Raw genomic sequence first — 19,986 nt, 5'->3', positions numbered from 1 at the left:
AGAACAAAATTCTACAAGCAGTTAGAGAAAAGGAACAAATCACATACAAAGGAAAGCCCATCAGAATCACAGCAGACCTCTCAATGCAAACCCTCAAGGCAAGAAGAACTTGGAGTGACATATTTCAAGCCCTAAAGGAAAACAGCCTCCAACACAGATTGATGTACCCTGCAAAACTATCTTTCAAAATTGATGGAGAAAGAAGACACTTTCATGACAAAGAGCACCTGAGGAACCAGCACTTCAAAAAATTTTAGACAATATCCTAGGAAAAGACAACAAGGATCACAACCCCAGGAAGCCCAGCAGAATGAATCCAACAGGCACTACAAGAAATTAAATGCAAAGGGGGAGAATCTAACAAAAAAAGTCATTACAATGATAAGTCAATACATACCAGTTATAACCATCAATGTTAATGGTCTCAATTCACCAATCAAAATAAATAGCCTGGCAGAATGGATCAAGAAGCAAGATCCAACAATATGCTGCACACAAGAAACACACTTAATTCAAAAAGAAACTCAAAGACTGAAAGTTAAAGGGTGGAAAACCATACTCCATACGATTGGAAACCCCCTCTCCCCCCAAAAAGCAGGAATAGCTATCCTCTTTGCAGATCAAGTGGATTTCAAACAAAAATCTGGAACACTTCTGGTCCCAGGAATTCCAGATAAGGGATAGTTAACTTGTATGTACAAATCTGTTGTGAACATGTGTTTTCATTCTTCTTAAGTAAAAACTTAAGAACAGAACTGTTGGTTCTTAACAGTAATACAAGAAATTTCTATATTGTTTTTCAAAGTGATTTTATCATTTTACATTCACATTAGCAGTATTAGAAAGTTCTAACTGGTTCATACCTAAGCTGACATTTGTTCTTTTAAAACTTTTAACTTCATCTCCCTAATGAGTGTATAATACAATCTTGTTATTGTACTGATTAGTATTTTTATGATTCCAGTGTTGCACACCTTTCCTTGTTCTGTACTGGCTATTGATCATCTTCTCGTGTCTACTTTTTAATTGGCTTATCTATTAATGAGCTGTAAGTGTTCTTTTTTTTATAACCATTGCAAATTTATTATACATTAGGAAGCTTAACCTAAAAACCAATAGCAGTAAAAAGATATGTTATTTCTGTCCATATCTGAACAGGTTTCAAAATATATTTTCTTTTAAATGTATTCAGTCAGCACATAATCCTTTATAAAAGTTGTATATATTTTTTCTGTCAATACTTTCATTACATATATAAATACAAGATTTACTCAGCACTCCATCAAAAAAATTAAAACCCTTACAAATATCTACATATATTTCATACCTATAAAACTTTCAAAGGAGTGCTTTGTTAAATTGGAAGGCCCTAGTTAACGGTCCATTTACTGTGCAGCAAAATACATATAAATCTGTAAAGTTGTCTTTGTCCATAAAACATCTCAAAAAATTAGCAAGACACTTACGAAACTGGACTTCACTAAAACCTCGTATTTTATAAAGGAATTTAATGTGCATATCCCATGAGATTCAGAAATCTGATAAAGACATTGAAATAAAGATTAACTGAAAACAAATGCATACTACATAGCAGTTAAGGTAGGTGTGTGATGGATGAGAAAAACTAAGGAGGAGGACATGGGAGATGTGGGAAAAAGCAAATAGTAATAATATATTATAAGAGAACTGAGATATAAACTCCACTGGTGTGCAGTAACTAACTCTCAGCCTCTCAGGAATGTTCAAATTATTAAAAACTTTCTAAGAAGTTTAATCCTCCATTTCTTTGTTGCCATTAGAAGACTTTTTTTTCTTTTTTTGGAGACAGGTGGTCTTGCAGTGTTGCCCAGGCTGGCCTTGAATTCACAATACTCCTGCCTTAGCCTCCCGAGTAGCTGGGATTACAGGTGTGCACCATTACACCCAACTAGATGAGGTTTTGTTTTGCTCTGTAAAATCACTGTGGATCTGACCAGGATGCTAGGTGCAGTAATCTGATTTGCTATTTTAATATGATTTCAATTTGTAAGAAAGATTTCCTTCATCTGCTAAAGATGATCATTAGTCAATATTATTTGTTTATTCTAGAAAAGCATAGGAAATAGAAAAAAACAAAGGGAGGGTAAAACTATAGTTTTTTGTTTGACCTTTGGACAAAGGCAATGGATCCCTGATACTGAGTGGTTACTCTTAAGAGTGGCCACTCATCAATACCTGTGGGCTAAAAGGGTGTCATCCAGAGGAGGAGGAAGGAAGAAAGAAGGGAACCTTTACCTGAAATCTTGCCCTAGATGGTAGTTCCACTACAATCCTGCACTTTCTAATGAAAAGAGTGTAGAAAGAGCACTGTCTCTCTTACTCCAGTTATTAAAGGAAAGCCTCTTCTTTTTTGAGACATGGTCTCATTGTGTAGTCCAGGCTGGCCTTGAACTTGCCTTGTAGTCCAGGCCAGTTTTGAACTTGTGATCCTCAGTCTTTGAATGCTGGGATTACAGGCATGTATCACCCTGCCCAGCAGAAAGGCATTTTTTTTCTGAGAGATACGACATTTTCTATTTGAGATTCAAAGTTTGGATTCCAGATAACTTTGACAGCGGCACACTATTTGCACACTACTTTGTTCTAATGTACAAACAGAAAAAGAATGGAAACAAAGAACAAGAAGAGAGAGATAGAGGGTAGAAGGAAGAAGGAATCACTTATCAACCTGGCCCCTCCAGCACCATGAAGTCTCCATGTGGTGTGGCTCCCCTGAAGGCTCTGAGAGTTCACATCTGCAGAACTCCCCTTCTTCAAGTTACAGCTCAGTACTCTGACTCCCAGGCTCCTCAAAGGAGGAAAGCTCTCAGATGCTGTTGTCTTGCAGCAGTGGTTCAATGTCCTTATCACTGCCCCACTCTGGGGTGTTGGTCAGGCTACCACTGATGCTGTTGCTGTGTTTTTGAACTCCACTAGCTTTACAGTATTCAGGGATGAATAAGGAAACCAGAAAAGACATAAGAACTATACATACTCCAGATAAAAATGGTGGGCCTGGGATGACAGCTCCCTGTAGGGCACCACTGCCAGAATTCAATTCTGGGCCCAACTTGGTCTGTTCAACATGGAACATGTAGAATATGAAGCCATACCATGCTGGCCCCAGGCCATTACATAGTCCTCTTATTCCAGTTATGATTCCCTGGGTAACTCCTTGTTAATCTGGCTCTGCATTCTGAAAGACAAGGGCACTGACCGCTGGGAATGTGATTCTGCACATGGCGGCAACAGTCCCTGCCACCCACATCATCCAGGCTTGAGATCCAAAACCATACCATGCCAACTGCAGCATTTGGAAGCCCAAGCCAAGGAGGACAATGTTCTTATTCCCCAGTGATCTCATCAAGATGCTAAGAAAGACTGTCTGGGCCACAATAGACAGAATTCCCACTATAGCTATGAATGCTGCAATTTTAACAGATCCAAAACCTATGACCTGCCTGAGATACAGAAAAAAAACTTGAATACTGTCCAGCTTCAGGAAGATATGAAAGAAATACAGTGATACAGATAAGTAAGACAGTAGAATCTTTTTCAACTTTCTTCAATGACGCAAAAGGGTCTGCTTGTTTCCAAGAAATCTGAGCTCTCCAGGAAACTGGTTTTATTTTCTCTGGCAGAGATTCTGGAACAGCTACCAATATGAAGCAGATGCCCAGAAGAGCCACCACTGTGGCCACCAGCACCACAAAACTGTCTCCATAACTGGCAGAAAGGTATGCTCCAATGGCTGGGCTGCTGACCAGACTAGCTGCAAGGTGGCTGAGACCCATCCATAAGCAGTACTTCATTCGTGCTCCTGAGTAATATCAGCTACATAGGCAAATATCACAGAGAATGTAACTAAGAAGACTCTAGATACAGAAATCATCACAAAAATACCACCATGGGCTGATCCTTATCAGTGGAATAGGGAAGCAAGTGAAGAAAACTGTGCCAAGGAGAAAAGGCTTTCTTCCACACACATCAGCAAGAGCGCCTATGAGTGGGGCACTCAGAAAAGAGAGCAGGCCCTTTACACCTTGAATGAGACCATTCATGAGGAATGTGTGTTGAGGAAATGTTTCATGTAGAACAGTTCACAGAGGTTTCAGTCCATAATTGGCTGGCTCCAAGGCAGGGTGGCAGAGGTGTAACAGTTCATGGTAGTGGAAGACAGCAAAAGCCACAAGGGACATTGCAAGTGTTCTTTATATATTCTGTTCATAGGTTATGTGTATTATACATACGGTCTGTTTAAAGACTACTTTTCATTTTCTTAACAATGTCATTTAAAGTTTTAAATTTTGATGGAATCTCATTTATCAATTTTTTCCTTTTATACATCATGTTTTTTGTATCCTAGGAAATTCTTGCCTACCCTAAATTCATGAACATTTTCCCTTATAATTTCTTCTTAAAGTTTTATAGTTTTAGTCTTTCAGAGATTTAGGTTCACAGATCCTTTTAAGTTATTTTTATGCATGGAAATAAAGGAATGAGGTTAATTTTTTATATACGCTACCAGGTGGTCTGGTACCATTTGCTGAAAACACTATCTTTTCCTCTGCTCTTGATTTGAGTTATGTTCTATAAAATGTTAATGTTAAATAATCTTTTGAAACTCAGTGGACCATGTATGTGTGGTCCTATTTCTAGATTCTCTGTTTTCTTCCCATGATCTATATGTCTTTGCTTACACCAACACTGCCCTGATTACTGCAGCTTTAGAGGAAGTCTTAAAATTAGGTAATAAATGTCTTCCAACACTATTTTTTTTCTTTTCACTTTTCTAAGTCCTTTGTACTCCTACATAACTTTTAAATTTCAATATTCAATTCTCATTTATAGCAAGTATACATAGACATGAATTTCTATATGTATCTTGTGTTTTCTAATTGTGCTAAATTCAAATACAAGTTCTATGGGCTCCTAGAGATTTCTTAGTATTTTCTCTGTAGATGATCATTTCATCTACATATAAAGATTTTACTTCTCCCTTGCCAATCCTATGCTACTTGTTTCTTTTTATTTCCAAGGTACTTCATAGAAGTCAAATTTATTTTAAAAAGATTTTTGTAATATGCTTTCTATATCCTTTTAAATTATATAAAATCTGTGGTAATGTCCTCTAAATTTTGATATTGTAATTTAAAAAATGTATAACTGATATTGCATAATAGGAAGAAAAGGTCTAAAAGAGTAGGAAGTGGGAGGGGCAGGGGAAAGGAAAGAAGGGAAAAGAGAAAATATGCAAAAAGAAAAAACTGGAAACAAAGTCTTTGCAAATAGGGAAGAGTGGAGGGGGTAAAGGGAGGGCAGGGGAAGGGGAAAAAGTAAGAACCAAGATACATCATGTAACGGTATAAGATTCCAATGATGAATGTAATTGTATTTTATAGCTAAAATGTACAAATATACTTAGTGGGAAAAAAGAAAACTATAAGCCAAAAGCAAGCATCATATTAAATTGGGAAACACTGAAAGCATTCCCTCTGAAATCAGAAACAAGATAAGGATGTCCACAATCACCTCTCCTATTCAACATAGTACTTGAAACATTAGGGAGAGGAATTAGACAAGAGAAAGAAATAAAAGTATATATATAGGAAAGGAAGAACTCAAATTATCATTATTTGCAGATGATATGATACTCTACATAGGAGACCCAAAGAACTCCACTAAAAAACTTTCAGAATTAATAACCAATTTCAGAAAAGTAGCAAGATACAAGATCAGCAAACAAAATTATTAGCATTTGTATATACCAACAATGAACAGGATGAGAAAGAAATTATGAAAACAATACCATTCATAGTCATTTCAAGGAAAATGAAATATCTAGGAGTTAATTTAACCAAAGAAGTAAAAGACGTCTGCACAAAAAGGTAGAGTACTCTGAAGTAGATTGAAGAGGACATCAAAAAATGGAAAGATGTTCCTTGCCCCAGGATAGGCAGAAAAAATGCTGTCAAAATGGCTATACTTCCAAAATTGTTATACAAATTCAATGCAGTCCCAATCAAAATACCAACAGCATTCTTTATATATCTAGAGGAAAAAATCCTAAAATTCATATAGAACCAGAAGAGACCTCAAAATGCAAAAGTACTTTTGGGCAATAAAAGCAAAGAAAATGGCATAGCAATACCAGATTTGAAGCTATACTACAAGAAATAGTGATAAAAATGGCATGGTACTGGAACAAAAACAGACATATGGAACATTGGAACAGAATCAAGGATACAGAAATCTTCAGAGACATGTTCAACTATTTTAGCTTTGACAAAGGGGCCAAAACATATGTTGGAGGAAAGATAGCCTATTCAACAAGTGATGTTGGGAAAACTGGTTATCTGCTTTTAGAAGAATGAAACTTGACCCTTATCTCTCACCACACACTAAATTAAAATCAAAATGGATCAAAGATCTAAACATTAAAAATTCTGGAAGATAAAATGGGTAAAGCACTTGAAGATATAGGTGTAGAAAAGGATCTTCTACATAGAACCCCAGTTGAATAAGAAATAGCAGCAAGAATCAACAAATGGGATTATATCAAACTAAAAAGCTTCTGTACAACAAAAGAATCAATCAGTAGAGTGAAGAGATAACCTACAAAATGGGAAAAAAAATTGCCAGCCACTTCTCAGACAGAATATACAAAGACTCCCTGCTCCAAAAAAAAAATTTTAACCCACAAAAATTAAAGACCCAGTCAAGAAATGGGCAAGAGAAATGAACAGACACTTGACAGAGGAAGAAATACAAATGGACAATAAATACATGAAAAAATATTCAACATCTTTGGCCATTAGAGAAATGCAAACTAAAACAACACTGAGATTCCATCTTACTCCGGAAAGAATGACAATCATTAAGAAATCAAACAATAACAAACGCTGGCTTGTCCGTGGTGAAAAAGGAACTCTCCTGCATTGTTGGTTGAAATGCAAACTAGTACAACCAATACAGAAATCAGTATGGAGATTTCTCAAAGAAATGAAATAAGGAATTCCAAATGACCCAGCTATTTCCCTGCTAAGTATCTTCCCCTAAAAGGTTAAGTCATCACACTACAGTAATACTTGCATATCAATGTACAGTGGCACAATTGAATAGCTAAACCTTGGAGCAGCCTGTATATACATCAACAGATGATTGGATAAACAAAATGTGGTATCTATACATAATAGAATACTACATGGTTATAAAGAATGACAAATTTGAGGGATTGTAGGAAAATGGATGCACCTGGAAAATATAATGTTGAGTGAAATGAATTAGACACACAAGCTTAAATGCCATATGGTACCTTTCATTTGAGGAAGGCAAAGTACAAACAAAGAAAATGATAAAGGTTTAATTGAAAGGGACAAGTGGATGGATCTTGTCTGATAGGGCAGTGGTCCAAGGGAAAAAGGACGAGGGTTGAAGAGGAGGAGAAGGGGAAATGAGAGGAGTAATGATGTACTATGTACAAGATCTTAATAACTCCAATCAATATAAATCAATGTCATGCCATAACATGAGCTAAGACAATAGCAACAAATATGAAAAAGGTGATTGGGGAACCAGAGGAGGAGGGGAGAGGGAGAGGGAAAGGGAAGGCCATTAAAAAAGAAAGCAAGCTGTAATAGGTACATGTAACCACTCCCCGAGATGATTATAAACTACATGAATTGCAAACATATACTAATAAAATTAAATTAAATTAATAGCAAACAAACAAGCAAACCCACAAACAACAAAAGTAAAAAATACAGAGTTCTCAACAAGTAAACAAATAAACTATAGCCAATAAAATAAAAAAGAAAGAAAGAAAAACCCAGTACCAAATGGATTCATTGTTGCATTTTAGCAGAATTTCAGGGAAGGACTAATGCCAGTATTCTTCAAATCATTTCCTGAAATTGAAAAGGAAAGAACATGCTCAAACTAATTCTTTGAAACTAAAATTATCCTGATACCCTAACACCAAAGAATCAACTAAAAAAGAAAACTATAGGCCAATTTCCTCGTTTAACAAATATGCAAAATTTCCCCCCAAATACTTTAAACAGAATGTAACATAACCTTTAAAAAGATTATACATTGTAACCAAGTCAGCTTCATCCTAAGGATGCAAGGGTGATTAAGTACATATAAATCAATAAATGTAGTACACTATATAAAGAGAAGTAGGTATAAAAATCACATGATCATGTTAATATGTGTAGGAAAAGTGGCAAAATCCAACACCTAATTATAACTTGAAACTGATAAAAATAGGCATAAGATGACCTTGTATCAAACTAATAAAAGCAATTTTTGACAAACCCACTGCCAGGGTCCAACTAGGTGGGAAAATGAAAACTCCCTAAGATCAAAAATAGAAAGGCTGTCCATTCTGCCACTCTTGTTCAGTAAGGCCACCAATCGGGGGCTGTGTATAGGAAAGAAGTCAGACCACCATTATTTATAGACAAGATACTTCTTTACACAAAAGACCCCTAAATCACCAAAAGGCTATTATAATTAACAAATTCAGCAAAGTGGTAGCAAGCAAAATCAACCCACAAAAATCAGTATAGAGTATATATATCAACAATGAACTCACTGAGAAACAAACTAGGAAAACCATCTCATTCACAGTAACTTCAAAATACTAACTCCCTAAGAATTAACCTATCCAAAGAAGTGAAAGATTTCTATAATGAAAACAATGGTACTTTGAAAAAAGAGATTGAAGAGGACAATAGAAAATGGAAAGGCATCCCTCTTTCCTGAATAAGCAGAGCTAATATTGTCCAAATGGCTATATTATCAAAAATGATATAGAGATTTAATGCAATTCCAGTGAAAATACCAACAGCTTTCTTCACAGAACTAGAAAAAAAATCCTATAGCCTGAACAATTCTAAGCAAAAGGAGCAAATCAACAGTTAATAAACAGGGTGTACTGTCATAAAAAGACAAATTGATCAATGAAAGAGAATTGAGAATGCAGAAACAACCCCATGTGGGCTAGGGATCTAGCTCAGTGGTTCCGATTATTTCTGATTTCATTTTTTCCAGCTCCCCTTTTGTTGCCAGTTGAGTGGGTCCAGGTGGTTGAGTATCAGAGTGTTCCATCTCATTTCCCTTTGGGGTCGCTGTAGGTGATCTGGAAGTCTGGTTTTGAGACTTATTTATGTGTTTTCTCATTTCGACTGGGGCGGGGGGCTGTTAGCGCCTGCACGGATTACCTCCTCTGAGCTGGGTGAGGTGGGACAGGGGCCGGGAGCAGCGGTAGGGATGGTGACCCAAAAGCCCTTTCCTGTGGGCTGGGAGCAGCCGGAGGGATGGTGGCCGGGGAACTCCTTCCTCTGGGCTGGGAGCAGCGGGAGGGATGGTGACCGGGAAGCCCCTTCCTCTGGACCAGGAGCAGTGGGACGATGGCTCAGAAGCCCCTACCTCTGGGCCGGGAACAGTGGGACTCAGTACCTTGGTCTGGTGGTCTGGTGTCCTCTGTGCCTTGGTAATGTGGAATCAGGTGGCTGCCTGTCTGCAGTGGGGTGATCCGGTGTCTTCCGCGTAACTCAGGACCTCGGTAGGGCGTGCACAGACCTGCCTGTCTGCAGCGGGCTGATTCGGCGTGTTCCGCGGGACTGGGGACCTCGGTAGGGCGTGGGCAGACCTGCCTGTCTGCAGCAGGCTGATTCGGCGTGTTCCGCGGGACTGGGGACCTCGGTAGGGCGTGGGCAGACCTGCCTGTCTGCAGCAGGCTGATTCGGCGTGTTCCGCGGGACTGGGGACCTCGGTAGGGCGTGGGCAGACCTGCCTGTCTGCAGCAGGCTGATTCGGCGTCTTCTGCGTGACTCAGGACCTCGGTAGGGCGTGCACAGACCTGCCTGTCTGCAGGGAGCTGATTCGGCATGTTCTGTGCCACTCAGGACCTAGGTAGGGCATGGGCAGACCTGCCTGTCTGCAGCGGGCTGATTTGGCATGTGTTCTGCGCGATTGGGGACCTCGGTCGGTCGGGTGTGTGCACTTCTCCATCTCTTGATTGCCTTCCCATTTGCAAAACATCTGAAAGAGTTTTGTTTTGTTGTCATTTTTGTTTTACCTAACCTCAGTACATTTAGTAAAATAAGAGCAACTCATACTGATGCCATAATATTGTCCATAGTCAATACTCAAACGTTTCCAGGTATCCTTATATTCTAGATTTGATTCATTACCATAGGTTGGCTCTATTTGTGAAATTTATTTAATCACCTTTATTTATTTATTTTTTCTTAAATTCTTTTATTGGTACATTTTAGGTATACAATACATTTAGGCTTATCTTTGGGTGCTTGTACCTGTACATGATATATCTTGGTTCTTATTTTTTCCCCATTACCTGTGGGGATTTGCCCTTCACCCCGAAATCCTTCCCTATTTACAAACTTCGTTTCCATTTTTTTTTCTTTTGTCATAATTTTTCCTTTCCATTCTTTCCTTTCCCCTTCCCCTCCCACCACACCTACCCCTTTGGACCTTTTCCTATTTCAAAGTATCAATTATTAGTTATTAATCCTTTTAGTCCTTATTTACATGCTCAGTTTCTCACACCAGAGAAACTATTCAGTATTTACACATGTGTGTCTTATTTATTTCACTTAAGAGTATGTCCTCAAAATGCATCCATTTAGCTATAAATAACTCTAGCTTCTCATTCTTTATGGCTGAGTAGTACTCCATTTTATAAAAAACCCACATCTTCTTTATCCAGTTTCCAGTTGATGGGCACTTGGGCTGTTTCCAAGTTTTAGCTATTACAAACTGTGCTGCTATAAACATGGGTACACATATATCACTGTGGTGTGATTCTTTTAATTCTTTTGGGAAAATACCCAGTAGGGAAATAGCTAGGTCAAATGGGACCTCCAGCCCTAGTTCTTTGAGGTGTCTCCACATTGATTTCCACAGTGATTGCACCAGTCTGCACTCCCAACAATGGAGAAGGGTTCCTTTCTCTCCACACCCCCACCAGCATTTGTTATTCGTTGATTTCTTGATAGCAGCCATTCTTTGTGGGGTGAGGTGGAATCTCAGTGTTGTTTTCATCTGTATCTCTCGAATGACGAGTGCTATTGAACATTTTTTCATGTTTATTTGCTGCTTTTACTTCTTTGTCTGAGAAATGTCTGTTCATTTCAGATGCCCAGTTTTGAATTGGGTCTTTGAATTTGGGGGGCCTGATTTTTTTTCAGTTCTTTGTATATTCTAGATAGTAGCCCTTTGTCTGAGTTATAGCTGCTAAAAAATTTTTCCCACACTGTAGGTTGTCTGTTAGCTCTGTTGGTGGTTTCTCTTGCAGTGCAGAAGCTTTTCAATAAGATGAAATCCCAGTTGTTGATTCTTTGTGCTAGTTCCCGTGCTACTAAGGTTTTGTTCATAAAGTCTTTTCCTATGCCAATGTCATCAAGAGTTCTACCTAACTTATCTTCCAGCAAGTTAGTGTTTCTGTCTTAATATTTAGATCTTTAATCCACTTAGATATTAGCTTAGTGCATGGTAATAGATATGAGTCTAGTTTTAATCTGACAGGTTGAAATCCAGTTTTTCCCAACACCATTTATTAAGTAGGCTATCTTTCCTCCAATGAGGGTGGTTGGCTTCTTTGCCAAAGATGAGGTGGGTGGCTGAGTATGTCTGAAGTTGTTTTTGCATCTTCTAATCTATTCCACTGATCCTCGGGTCTGTTTCTTTGCCAGTAGCATGCTGTTTTTATCACAGTAGCTTTGTAGTATAGCTTCAAGTTGGGTATTGTGATACCCCCAGCCATGTCTCTGTTGCCCAGAATTTTTTGCTATTCTAGGTCTCTTCTGGTTCCAAATGAATTTTTGGATTGTTTATTTAACCACCTTTAGACAGAAACTACTGCTCAGCCTTTTGTGAACTTCCCTGTCCTGCACTTTTTGTGAGATAATGCAGAATAAACCCAGGGCTTCGGAGTGAGCTATGTCCACAGCACTTTTAAAAATTTTAATTTTGACACAAGGTCTCACTAAGTTACTAATTTTCCCAGGCTGGGCTCAAATTTGTGTTTCTTTTGCTTCAGGCTCTAAGGGTGCTGGCACTACAGGGAAATCCATCATATCTGGATCATGGCTTTCCTATTTTAGAAAGATTAGCTATTTATTTCATAGAACTGTTTCATCTGTCATTTAATTGTGATTAGACTATGCCACCCATTTTAAAATTCAGGAATATCAAAGAAAAGAAGTGAGCCCTTCCTGGGGACCATGTTAAGGGCTTATTTGGCCATAGCATTCTTGGTAAGCTTGAATTCCTTGGCTAAAGTGGTATCCATTATCAGGATCCATTCATTGACTATAACTAAGCACTAAATTTTATTCTTTCCATCTGTAAATAAAAATAAACCTGAAAGACTTATTGGTGATAATATGATATTTTGATTATCAATAAATTTCTGGTCACTACTTGCAGCACCCTGTGTCTTTTTAAAAATATCAGTTTAAGTTTTGATTTATACATAAAAATATTCACTCACTGCAAGTTCCCAGTAATATGAGACCTCTGTAAAAAAAAAAAGGAAATGAAATCTATGTAAATAGGGAAGGGTGGAGGGGTTGAAGGGCGCACAGGTAATGGGGGAAAAAAATAAGAACCAAGATATATCATGTACAGGTACAAACACCCAATGATAAATGTAAATGAATTGTATACCTAAAATGTACCAATAAAAGAATTTAAAAAAATGAGACCTCTGTAGAATGAAGTAGCCACCAATACAATAATAACAGAATATTTTTTATCACCAAAAAAGTTTGAAACTGGGCACATTGAAATGAGTATTGGACCACAGACATGATCTGCACATGTGTTCTCTATCCTAAAGGAGTCTGATTCCCTTCTATTCTGAACAAGGATGACATTTCAGATGACTTTCTTGGTAGGCACTCAAAACAGAATTCAACATAAAACCCAAAGTGGACTAAAACCACTGTGATCCAGGTGGCATATGCTGCTCCCTGACCCAGTGGACAGAGCTGGGTATGTGCTTAGCCACAGAGAGCACATACACACACATGGAAATGTTTCCATAAGCTACCATCCAACAGCTGCAACTTACCCATCCTCACTGTAAGTCCTCAGAGGTGTGATGGCCCCTCCTAGGCACAGGGGTGGTATCAGATGTTCATGCTGGCACCAAGTAGGGATCTCTTGTGCTGGTGTTTGCTGCAGACTGTTGTTGTCACCATGCAGTGGGGTTTGGGGATACTCAAAGAACTCCTCGTTTTCCCTGGACCAGGGCCAGACAGGAAGTGAGCATGACTTCTCTTCCCCTGCTCAGAGATCCTGTCATTGATCTGAGGTTCCAGTGCCTACAGCCTTTTCTCGGCTCCCCAGTCAGATGGAGTCAGGGACAGAGCATGCAGTTCACAGTGAGCAGTCCACATCAGAGACTCACTGAAATCATCCTTGTTTGGTCCTCTCTTTCCCTCTACCTGTGGGATCTTCATCCAGATGGGCATTCAGGTGTTCTTCTATGCCTGGTATTCAGAATAAAAACTGAATTAGCTGATGCTCCCACAGCCTTTTTCTGGGAAACCTGTGGTCTCTGCCATGGGCTATGCCATGAGACAAAGCTGAGCACTGAGCTGTTTGTTTCTGAATTACTGAGGGAAGCATCCTGAGTCAGGGACACCAGGAAAAGGGGAGGAAAAGGGAGATGACAAACCTCAGTAGCAGATATTTGTAAATGTCAGTGCATTAGTAAGCAGGAAAGTTGGGGGAATGAACAGAGCCTATTTATCTTTTTTTTTGTACCAGGAAACAAACTCAGGGCCTTCTGATTGCCAGGCAGGCATTGTACTGCTAAGCTGTATCTCTGGGCCCAGAGCCTGTTTATCTTCTTCATATATTATTATTTTTTATCTACCATAATTACTCCTCATTTGAATATAGGAAAATTTAAATATTGCTGAAGCATTTGTCTACACATAGTTCCTCATGCTTTTGCTTGTTGCAGAAATTCTATATTTATCTACTTTAAGCCTTTTTTTCCTTTTGACTTTAATTCAGACCAGATGAGGAAATATCCTTATTTACTTTTTAATTTTATTTTTTCTAGTGGTGTAGCAAGGGGGAAGGGAGATAAAGAAGACATCATAATGACTGGGAAGAGCAATGGAGCCTCAGCTCCTGGGAAGGGTGGTATCATGGGCCTCCCAGGTCAGAGCGCCTGGGCCCCAAGGGGGAGGAAGGACCTTTACAAAGCATGAGACACGGAGCAGTGTGAGTTCACAGCTCTGTGTATCACACAGCAGACACCAAGAGCAGGAGCTGTTCTCGGGTCAGAGAAGATTTGCTGTCAAGCATGTTTTTCATTTCTCCCAGAACTATCTGGTCAGTTTCTTACGGTTTATCTCAAATGGAAGGAGTGTTGAATAGTTTGGGTGTGTCAGTCAGATTTCTGTCACTGTGACAAAAGAGCTGAGATTCACTTTCAAAGAAAGAATTCTTTGTTTTGGAAAAGTTAATTTAGATCCTTTTTTGATACATAAAACAAAAAATATCACACATTCATGGGGTATCCTGTGAGATTTTAATACATGTTTACATTGTACATTGTTTAAATGATGTTAAATTGTCTTTCTCCTCATTCATCATTCCTTATGGTGAACACTTTCAATAGTCTTCCTTCCACTCAATGGTAAGTACCGAGCATCACTGTTGCGAACCGTAAACCTGCTTTGCCACAGCACACCAGACCTTCTCACTCCCTTCTAAGTGGAACTCATGTCCACTAATAACCTTTCCCCACTCCTCTCTCTTCCCTGACTCCGGACACTAGGCATCTCAGCACAGGAAAAGTAGACAGGAGCTGATGTCGGATATTGCACGAATGCACAGTCTTTGCACAGCAAGGCTTTACTGGGTGACAGGGCTCTACTTCTGCTGGGGCTCCAGCCAAAGGAGTGAGAATTGGTCAAGAAAGGGACCAAGCTCTTTACAGAAAAAGGAAAGCAATGAGCTTTTATGCATTTGCTGGTGTGGGCTCAAGTCCAGTAAGTTTCATTGGCCAGGAACATTTATCCAAAAGATGCATCTTGTGCAGGCTGGGCTCACCAGGTGCTCATGGGCAATGTCTCCTGGCAACTGCTGAATTACTGTTGTAGCTTATTCAATCAGTGTGAGCAAATATTCTGGCCTTGTGGTTTGTTCTGTGTCTTATGATAGAGTTGAAGGATTTGGGGTTCTCGGGGTACTCTGGCTGTTGAAGGAGCTCTAGAGTGGGGACACACAAAAGAAAAGAGAGGAAGGAATAGACAGCAGATACCAGCTTGAACAGGCAACAGTCCAGTTTAGCCCTGTATTATAGTTATCATTGTATTTGTAGGTTATCCACATGTCTATTTGCAGAGCCTAGTAGAATCTGACTCAACAGCTATAATCCCAAAGAGGGCAGAGTTGTAACTCATTTCAGTTGTCTACTAAATTTTTCTACTAAATGTTTCTCAAGTAAACATTCAGTGATTTCAGCAAAATAAGCCTGTAGCTTTTGCAAAGGAGTGCAGACCACTGTCACAGTGAAACACACATCAGGTCCACTGTGGCATCAAATCAGGTGGGAACCTAGGGATGTCTTACCCAGCTCTATGCCCTCTAAAATTAGTGATTATTCAACTTAGTGAAATGAATTGAAGCCAGAAGTTGGCTTAGGTTTTCCTTGGCAAAAATGCCGTCATTTCCTGTAAACATTCTACTTTTGCAATTTCATCACTGTTTTATGATGGGTCTGTTGGAAAGAGCAAGTGCAGAGGAACAATGTGCCTTGCTATAAAAGAATAATAGTTTACCCTGCCCAAGGGCTGATTTTATCATTGTAGCCTCTTGTCCATCCATGGTGGCCCCCTCCTGCCTCCATCTGTCCTGAGATATTCTATCCTTGTTATTCTTATTTAAATTTATTTATTTTTTTGTCCTTGTTATTCTTAAGGAGTCAGGGTAGAAAGTTTCTTCTTTTAGAGTTCCTTTAAACTAACATTTGAGTTTATTCCCCACTACCCTCTGGTGGTTATAAAAATCTCTTACTACCTGATCAAAATAAGACAGTACTAGTGGCATCTCCTCTTGGTTTGAGATGATTTAAAATTTCTGGGGAACTATCACCTTTAGTGATCACTTTTGAGCTTAAAAGATACTTATGTAAGTAGGCAAAATAGAATAGGATTTTTTCCTCTTAAATTCTTTCATTGGTACATTTTAGGTACATAATACATTTACATTCATCATTGGGAACTTATATCTTTACATGATGTGTCTTGTTTCTTATTTTTTCCCATTCCCCTGCCCTCCCTTCAACCCCTCCACCCCTCCCTATTTGCAAAGGCTTTGTTTCCATTTCTTTCTTTTCTCATATTTTTTCCTTTCCCTTCTCTCCTTTCCCCTACCCCCTCCCACTTCCCCTACCCTTTTGGACCTTTTCTTCCTATTTCACATAATCAATTATTCATTTTAATCTAGAATAGGATTTTATAAAATGACTTTAGGCTGAGTCCACCTAGTTAGTGTCCATCATTAAATTTAACTTCTTACTTTTGCAAGTTATAAGCACTGGACCAGTTCAATTTGTTAGGGTTGGACTTCTGTAGAATTTTGAGGTACAGCTGTTGCAAAATTTGTGTTTTTTTTGGTACGGGGGACTGAACTTGGGTTCTCATGCTTCCAGAGCAGGTGGTGGAACCACTGAGCTAAATTCCCAGCCCTGTTGCAAAGTTTTAAAACAAAGTAAAACCCCAAAAGAGCAAAACACATTTAGTTTGCAGTTGAGATTTATAAATTTTAGTCATATCATTTTTTTTCCAAAGACAACCTAAGTAAACCCAACTTGTCTATAGTGCTTGTAAGACTTTCCCAGGAATCTGGTTGTAGATTCTCTAGAGAAGAATCAAAACTATGGATGAAAAAGACTTGGAACAGCCATACTGGTTTTCATGAGAGTTTGGCAACTGACAAAAACATCTAGTTATTTATCATAGTACACAGCATTTGAGGATAAAGAACATGACGATATCATTAAAGCAGAACTATCAAATTCTTATCAGTTTCACAAGTTCATTGTAATATTTATATCAGTACCACATACTGCATATTACTGTAAAATTGTAGTTGCTTATTAAGCCTAATAAACCAGAGTCAATCATGGTTATAAACTGACTGTGAAAAGATATTAAAGCAAATAAATATTTCAACAAACTTAAGTTTGTAAGACTCAGTTTGGCCAAGTAACAAAACTCACAAATAAAGGCAGCAGAAAATTACTGATTGTTTCTATAATATGTAACAAGAAATTACAAATTGTTTTTATTTTTTCTGTCATATTTTATTTTTTATTAGTACATGTTACTATACATAATGATTTCATTCATCACGAAGGATGTATATATGTACACAGCACATCTTAATTCTTTTTCTGCACCCTCTCCTTTCCCTTCCACCGTTCTTCCCTTCCACATTTATAAAAGGCTCTGTTTCCACTTTTTTCTTTAAATCCTTTTTCCTTTCCTTCCTTCCCCACGTCTCCTGTTCCGCTCCCCATTTGAAGAAGTTCTTCCTATTTCCTAATATCTCCCGTTCTGCTCCACAAGAAATTATACTGATAAAAGACAAAATCTCTTCTCTGAGCTGGAAATTTTAAATTATTCAAACAGTGAAGTAATATTTAAGAAGACCTGTTACCTCTTTAAACAAAAAGAAGAAAATTTTGTTCTTATCAAGGTATAAAATTTTGATTTTTAGAAAACTCAAAAATCTTTTAATGTTATAAACAACTTCCTCACATATGCTAATGCTCTTTTGTAAGCCTTATTCTTCACAAAATATCTGTGACCTCCTCAGAACTAGTATAACTTGCTTTACTGCTCTAGATTGTCTTTATCGTATTGTCCATTCTTCAGAAGGAAAAACTTACCACATAATACTCATTTTCTAAAATACAGAACTACTGTATCTATTTTTTCCTCACTGCTTAGCAGGGGTATAGTCTCAGACCCCTGTTATTCTTCATAGATCTCTTCCTTCCCTCTTTTTTTCTTTTTTTTTTTTGGTACCAGGGATCAAACTCAGGACCTTGCGCTTGCAAGACAGGCAGTGGCACCACTGAGCTAAATACATGGCCCTGTCTTTCCTTCTTTCTACATTTTTCAACAATCCTCACAAATTTTGAAATCATACAAAGTCACTGTTACTGAAAAATACTTTCTGCTTTTTTGTGCTTCTTCAACAAAACACATCCTAATTTTATTCTATTACTGGTATATAGAAATACACGTGTTAGAGTTTTAACTCTTAGTAAACTTACATTTTTCTGAAGACCCAGGAAGAAAATAATCCCTGTATTTCTTGTAGTCATAAATCAAACAAGACTCTCCAAACATGTTTTAATTCTTTATAGGAATTAAGAAGTAAGAGTACTTGAGTTGATATTTTGCGACAGATGGTTCTGAATTTTAATTTATTACCAAGTGCTTCAGATCTTTCATGATTAACATATAATTTCTAGACTTTAAATTATGTGAAAAGCATAATTAGAAACATGTACCCCATTTATATTCACAATTTTAATAGATATTTGTATATTACTTATGAAAACTGTGAACACAGACAAGCACAGCTATGATTTTGTGTTATTTGACTTTCAGAAAGAATCTGACAAGTCAATTTGCTCTATTTAAAAAACAAAAACAAAGAAACCAAATGCATTTGGCTTTTATGACAAAATTTTGAATGGTGACACAGAGTAATATAGCAAAACAAATTTACCAATATATAAAGAGAAGTGGAATCCAAATTATATCTCAGACAAAATAAAAGACTTTAAAGTAACCTGGCAACAGGGCCAACCTCCAAGGTTTCTTTCAGTTATGGGCTATGCAAACACTGGGATTTGAACATCTCCCTCTTCTTTCCTTTCTTTTCTTTTCTGTGATCTAAAGTGAATTCTGAGATACTCCATTTCAGTGGGGATTGGGTGAAATCAGTTTCCAACCCACCCTGAACAACAAAATGTTTAGTGTAAGCAGAAAGCAGCTATTGAGAGAAAATAAACAGACTGTCAAAAACCTTCTAGCTCATTCTGTAACTGCAGTTTAAGAACTATTAGAGAATTTTCCAACAGAAATGCTTTCCACAAGGCTTGCCCCTGACCTGTCACATGGAGAGTGACTAGAAGTTCTTCCCATCTGATGTCTCTCTGGATTCCTGGGCATTTGGGTTCCATTACTGCGAAGTGGGAATTGTCCTCCAGGGGAGCTAAAGGGCTTTGCTTGTGTGGCCTCTTGGTTGTCCTTAATCAAAGGATCAGGGCCTTCCCATTGCCATTGGCCCTCTTTGAATCAGTAGGAGCATGAATTGAGATGTAGAGGCTGCTTTGCATGGTTCCCAAACATCTGCCAGGGCCCTTGCTTAGGGTCACCTCTAGGGGGCTGCACCAAGGTAACCTAAATCTGCAACTTTTTAACCAATCTTGCATCTTGGGTACCTCCCTTCCCTGTCTCTACTGTTGAATACCTGGCAGCCTCATCAACCAGAGGGGCCAAAGGGCCTGGTGTTCCAGTTTTAGATGGTGTGACTTTTCATGATGCCTGGGGCTCAGTGTGTCTTGATAAGGGGCCATAAGGCTATGCTCATAAGCAACTTCTCCATATTTTACTTGTCATTTCAGGAGCAATCTACCTGGAAAATGGTGTTAGAATTAATAGAGCCAATGAGAGGCCCTCATTCTAATCAACAAGAGCGTACTGAGGCCATGCTGCACTGTAAAATAAGACAAATTTCTTTTTCTTCAAGTCATTTAATTTGAATATTTTATAATTGGACACAGAGCCCCTAGAGAGGAAAGTTGTGCAATGCTGTCAGTGTTTCTCATAAGTAAATCCTTTATAAATCTGGTGTCCCACAATGAGAGGTCCTGGGGAAAGGTGCAAAGCT

At 38.4% G+C, this 19,986-nt stretch overlaps 1 pseudogene; it reads right to left on the bottom strand.

Annotated features, from left to right (window-relative positions):
- Positions 1–2,845: 2,845 nt before the first annotated feature.
- LOC101708430 (solute carrier family 71 member 2 pseudogene) lies at positions 2,846–4,166 on the bottom strand (annotated as a pseudogene).
- Between the last annotated feature and the right edge of the window lie 15,820 nt (positions 4,167–19,986).

This window comes from Heterocephalus glaber, unplaced genomic scaffold (genome assembly GCF_053883595.1).
Source record: "Heterocephalus glaber isolate CG9 unplaced genomic scaffold, H.glaber_assembly_v1.0 deba00001150, whole genome shotgun sequence".
Classification (NCBI taxonomy): Eukaryota; Metazoa; Chordata; class Mammalia; order Rodentia; family Bathyergidae; genus Heterocephalus; species Heterocephalus glaber.
This window is presented reverse-complemented; position numbering and strand designations above follow the sequence as displayed.